This window comes from Macaca nemestrina, chromosome 10 (assembly GCF_043159975.1).
Source record: "Macaca nemestrina isolate mMacNem1 chromosome 10, mMacNem.hap1, whole genome shotgun sequence".
Classification (NCBI taxonomy): domain Eukaryota; kingdom Metazoa; phylum Chordata; class Mammalia; order Primates; family Cercopithecidae; genus Macaca; species Macaca nemestrina.
This window is the reverse complement of record NC_092134.1, coordinates 108699125-108705525: the sequence shown is the minus strand read 5'-3', so window position 1 is coordinate 108705525 and position 6401 is coordinate 108699125.

Here is a 6401-nt window from a genome sequence, read left to right as displayed (position 1 = left end):
TTGGTGGACATATGTTTTTATTTCTGTAAGGTATATATTTAGGAGTGGAATTGCTGGTCATATGTAATTTTATGTGTAACTTTCCTACCAACAATTTATGAGGTTTCAAATTTCCCCATATAGATGGCAATGCTTGTTATTATCTGTCTTTTTAATTATAGGCATTTTAGTGGTTGTGAAGTAGTTACTTATTGTGGTTTTGATTTCCCTGGTGACTAATGATGCTGAACATCTTTTCATGTGCTTATTGGTCTTTTGTATCTCTTTTTGGAGAAATGTCTTTTCAGATCTCTTACCCATTTTAAAATTGGATTCTTTGTCTTTCTATTATTGAACTACAGGTGTTCTTTGTATGACTTATATATAATTTCTCCCATTTGGTGGGATGTATTTTCACTTACTTGATGGTGTCCTTTGAACCACAAATGATTTTAATTTTAATGAAATCCAATTTATCTATTATTTCTTTGAAATTATTGCCAAGTCCAAGGTCACGAAGATTTATGCTTATGTATTCTTCTAAGAGTTTCATAATTTTAGTTTTTATATTTAGGACTTTGAATCACTTTGAGTGAATTATTGTTTACGGTGTGAGGTAGGGGTCCAACTTCATTCATTTGGTTGTGAATATCTAATTATCCTAACACCATTTGTTGAAAAGATTATTGTTTTCCAATTTCATTGTTTGACACCCTTGTTAAAAAACGATTGACCATAAATGTGAAAGTTTTTCCTGAATTCTCAATTTGCTTCCATTGATTTATCATCTATTCTTGTTCTATTATCAGTCTTTATTCTCTTGCTCTTTTGAATTAGTTTATATGTAGTTTTTGCTTGCAGTGACACAGTATTCTTTAGCAATTTAAAAAAATTTGTGTAAAGGTATAACTATACATATTCTTTAAGGTGAGTGTTTTCAGTCACCATTTTCTAAGATTTATTAAGAGTTTAAATTAAGGCCAGGCACATTGGCTCACAACTGTAATCCCAGCACTCTGAAAGGCCGAGGTGTGCAGATCACTTGAGGTCAGGAGTTTGAGACCAGCCTGGCCAACATGGAGTAACCCCATCTCTACTAAAAATACAAAAACTTAGCTGGGTGTGTTGGTGAGAACCTGTAATCCCAGCTACTCAGGAGGCTGAGGCAAGAGAATTGCTTGAACCCAGAAGGCAGAAGTTGTGGTGAGCCGGAATTGCGCCACTGCTCTCCAGCCTGGGTGTCAGAGTGAGACTCCGTCTAAAAAAAAAAAAAAAAAGAGTTTAAATTAAGATTTATCCATATTGTAGGTAGAAATAATTAGGTGATTCCACTATTGTTTAATATTTTGTTGCTGAATATACCATACTTTCTTTATCCATTGCGCTTTTTATTGGCATGTGAGTCATTTCTTCTCTCCCTGCATTGATTTTGTGTGGTTTTCCTATTAAAATTTGGTATGTATCTCCTAATCCACATGGTTGAAGGTTTCTCTGGGTATAGACTTAGGAGTGGAATTGCTCCATCCCATATATGTGAAAGTTTAATAGATACTTCCAAATTGTTTTCTTAATATCACTCTCCTAATAGAAATGTATTAGAAAGTCTATTGGTTTACCACCTTTTTGGAGTTAGTGTTGTGAGACTTTGTGACATTGTCAATTAATATTATATATTGTTCTCATTATAACCCTGATTTACATTTTCTTGATTATTAATGAGATGGAGTACTTCTTTATGTGTTTACTGCCCATAAGTATTCCCTCCTCCATTAAAACCTTTCATGCTTTTGCTCACTTTATACTGGATTACTTAAGCTCTTCTTATTGATTTGTAAGATTTGTTTACATAACATGCTATGGACTGCTTATTAGTTATATGAGTTGTTAATATCTTATCCTCAATTTGTAGTTTGTTTTCACCCTTTTTTGTTTTTTAATTTTTTTAGAAATGGGGGTCTAGATCTGTTGCCCAGGCTGGAGTACAGTGGCATCATCATAGCTCACTGCATCCTTCAACTCCTGGGCTCAAGCAGTCCTCTCCTCAGCCTCCTGAGTAGCTGGGACTATAGGCCTAAACCACCACATCTGGTTGCTTTTTTACTCTAAATGTTTGTTTTGATAATGACAAGTTGTTTATTTAATGTAACAGTATTCATCAGTCTTTTGCAATGTAGAGCACATTTCATGTCTTAAGAAACCATTTCCTCTTTCTAAATTATTTATACTTTACAATATAATTTTGAGAATTTTCATTTGACATTTGAATGCCACTCAAAGTTGAATTTAGTATGTAGACTGAAAAGAGGATCCGTGTTTATATTTTTCCCATTTTTAAAACTTGCAGTTATTAAATAGTTCCATTGTTTTCTCACAGCTTAATATGTCCCCTCTGCTATATTAATTTCCATATCTATGTGGCATGTTTTTACTCTCTTTATTTTGTCAGTTTGCCTAAGTTCATACTGTACCACACTGTTTTGACGACTGTAACTTCAGGAGAAGACATGATTTTTTTTTTTTTTTTTTTTAGGTGAAATCTCAACTCCTCTTCTTCCTTTTCAGCAGAATGTCTGTTCATAGACCTTTACTTTTCCATATGCCACTTAAGAATCAGCTTATTAGGTTCCATTAAAACAAAAACAAACAAACAGAAATCTTGTTGCAGTTTTGATTAGAGTTGCTTTGAAACTCTGAGTTCTTTGTGGTCCATCTGGAGGAAATTTAAATCTTTACTTTTGTTTGTTTCTATAATTGTCTTTGCTCAGTTCTAAGAAACTAGAAACTTTTGGCCAGGTTTACCTACTCCAAGGTCACGAAGATATCCTGCTTTGTCATCCAGAAGATTTATAGGTTTAAGATATCCATTTAAGTGTGATGTAGATGAAATTAATTTTTATGTATCATATGAGGTAGGGGTCAAATTTTATTTTCTTATGGATTTCCAGTTGTTCCACTATTGCTCATTTTCTTTTAAAGATCCATATAGGGTTTTTGAGTAAAGATATGGGATGCTCAGAGATGCATTTTCTGGAGATGGAGCTGTATAGTGGAGAGTGAGTGGCCTTTAGGAGAATCTAGACATTTTTAAACCAATTAGCATGAGTTATAAAATTCAGAAAAGAGGTTTCATAGCCTCAGCTATGGTAGTGGCAACGGGAGAGGTTTTTTTTCTTTTTTCTGAAGATGATTAACAGGAGTCTATAGAACTTGAACCTATTGTCTAGGCTCCTTCTCTACTCTTCATTGGTTTTTTTCTTTTTCTTTTTTTTTGGTCAGCTCAGCGTCAATTTGGCATTTACTCCCTTCTTAGCCACTTCATCTGCACAAACACCTATCTTACGGCTTTTAAAAATATCCCATCCATGGGTTTTTCCTATTAATGACAGGAATGAAGTTGGTGCAAAAACTAGTACCTACTATTTGCAGAATATTTTACATATTACAAGATGGCACATACATTAACTAAGTGGTAGGTCAGACAGAAATTACTAATCTCAATTTATAGATGAGTAAAGTAAGTGTTAATGAGGTTTATATAACTTTCATCAGTGATTTATCTAAAGAGGCAAAATACCTTTAAGTCTTATTTTGTTTCATAGTATGAAGGCAACCAGAAAAGCAACAGGTCACAAAATGTGCATGTAGTTTGAGGATCAAAGACCTAGATTTGAGGCCCCATTCCACAGTCTACTACAATACGTTGGACTTTCATTTAAACTCTATTAACCACGATTATCTTCTCTGTTAAATGGGGGTGATGAAATCCACATGGCTTATGGTAAGAATTAAGAAGCAATATATGTGAAAGTATTTTAAAATTGTATCAGTATTAGTTGTTATATCTCATGTCCTGTACAGATTAAAAGCCTTGATTTAGGAATGAGTTAGCCATGTTTGCAAGATTGTACTCTGCCATTGACTACAGGAGTATCCACTTAATCAATCTGAGCCTCAATTCCCCCATCTTTAAAAAGGTCACAATAATACATCACAGACATTTTGTACACATAGATTTGGAATACAATAGGTAATAAGCACAGTGCTTGGTGCATAGCATGTATTCTGTATGTTTTAGGTAACATGTCCAATAAAAAACAATCTCTCCTTTAATTCTCAACTCTAGCTTTCAATTTTAGCTTCTGGTTGAGTTAACTTTGTACCTATTAGTGCTACTTATATCTTATTATTTACTAATTAGAGGTGGTTAGAGTTGCGTGTTCCTGGAAGCACCATTTACATAGACTACAGGCTGTTTTATTCCTCCTGGGGTTGTGCAATTTTGTGGCCTGTTTGTGCCTTGTGTTCTTTGTATGATTTCTATCTATTAGCTCTTTCACTTTCTGGCTTGAGTTTCTGTTACTGACTCAGGTCTAGCTTCCCATTTAAGGTAAGTTTTTTACTCATGTATGTTCTAAAATTAATTAAAAAATTAGTTGCTCATGAAAATGCACACGATCTAATCAGACTCACTAAACGCATTCATAGTGGGAATTCATTTCTCTTCACATAATTTATACTCATAGCTGGAACTTGAATGACTTTTTTTCACTTGGAGAACTTTTTTTTTAAATTCTAACTATAGCATGAAAATGGAAACTTCTTGTCAAGTGTCCTATTTGTGCTTTCTATTTAGATTTTTGGTTTTATTCTCTGTGGACGTTACTGGATACAACTTTACCCCATTCTGTGCATTGTACGAGTGGATAGAATCAAAACTATTCAAATTTAGCACAACAATGGATTTTTAAACAATAGCATAAATAATAGATTATTTTTTTCTGCTTCTTTCAGACACACTGGTGGAAATCATCCTGGAAACTGTCAAGATAAGAACTTGTGCTTTTCAAGAGAAGATAACTTTTGTTTAAACTTTGCTTTACATTTCCTCATACATATATTTAATATGTATTTATTTATATATAGTATAAATGTCCTTTATAGAGTATAACCTAATATTTTGACATCTACTTTGAAGAATGATTAGTTTGAGATATGCTTATATGAAAAATTTATCTGCTTTCAAAAATGAAATAAAAACCTTTAAAAATAAATAAGGAAGAAAATCCCAATGGAAGAATGGGAAAAGACTTAATGAAATCCAAATTGCCAATAATTATGTAAAATATGACCTATCCCACCGGAAAAAAAGGAAATAGAAATTAAAACATTTTTTCATGTTCAAATTGGCAGATTCAAATAATAATGCCAATTGTGGATGAGGGTACCTGGAAGCTCTCATATATTGTTAGTGGGAATACACATTTTAAACCAGTGGGAATATGAACACTTCCTGGGGAGAAATTTGGGAACACTACCAAGAAAATCTTTAAAAGTGGCAATCTGGCTCCTTTTCTAAAGCAGTAACTTAGATTTCACTCAGGCTCATCATACTGCTTGGATATACGGATTTAAACAAGGCCAGACAGGTCAGGTCATTGAGTTTTTATCCTGCATCATTCTGGGAAGAGGCATATATATATATATATATATATATATATATATATACACACACACACACACACACACACACACACACACACACACACACACACACACATATATATATATATATATATTTTTTTTTTAGGCGGAGTTTCACTCTTTGCTCTTGTTGCCCAGGCTTGAGTATAGTGGTGCAATCTTGGCCCACTGCAACCTCTGCCTCCTGGGTTCAAGTGATTCTCCTTCCTCAGCCTCCTGAGTAGTTGGGACTACAGGTGCCCACCACCATGCCTGCCTAATTTTTTTTATTTTTTATAGAGACAGGGTTTCACCATGTTGGTCAGGCTGGTCTTGAACTCCTGACTTCAGGTGATCCACCTGCCTCAGCCTCCCAACGTGCTGGGATTACAGGCATGAGCCAACACGCCTGGCCATATATATATATATATATATATGTATATATATATAAATAAACAATGACTCTAGGTATAGAACATCTGATTTGCCAACAGTTATGATTTTCTTTGAGTCAGTGCCCTGTTTACTGTCTAAAACTAGTAGCTACACCTATATTCTTGATGAAAATATTTTGAAAATTGGAGGCAAAGCAGAAGCAGACAAATGATCCAGCAAAATATCTGATACACCCCAACTGCTGATTCACCTGCTAAGGTATTTCTAGGGGCTTGGGATTTTTTTTGGAAGGTAAAACAAATTTAGCTAATGTGTGTAAATGGCATTTACGGCTTTTAACACTTGACTCATGATTGTTTCATTGCTTCTTATTGGAAATAATAAAAAATTTAAATGAATAATTTTGTGATAAAAATGACATATATTGCAGAAGACCTTTAACATATATTCAGTGCCTGAATTATTGGATTATTGATAAACATATCATTCTGCACTACTAATGAATGCCACAAATAATGTCTATTAGAGAAAACCTTAATAATATAAAGGCCACAAAATTAAATCTG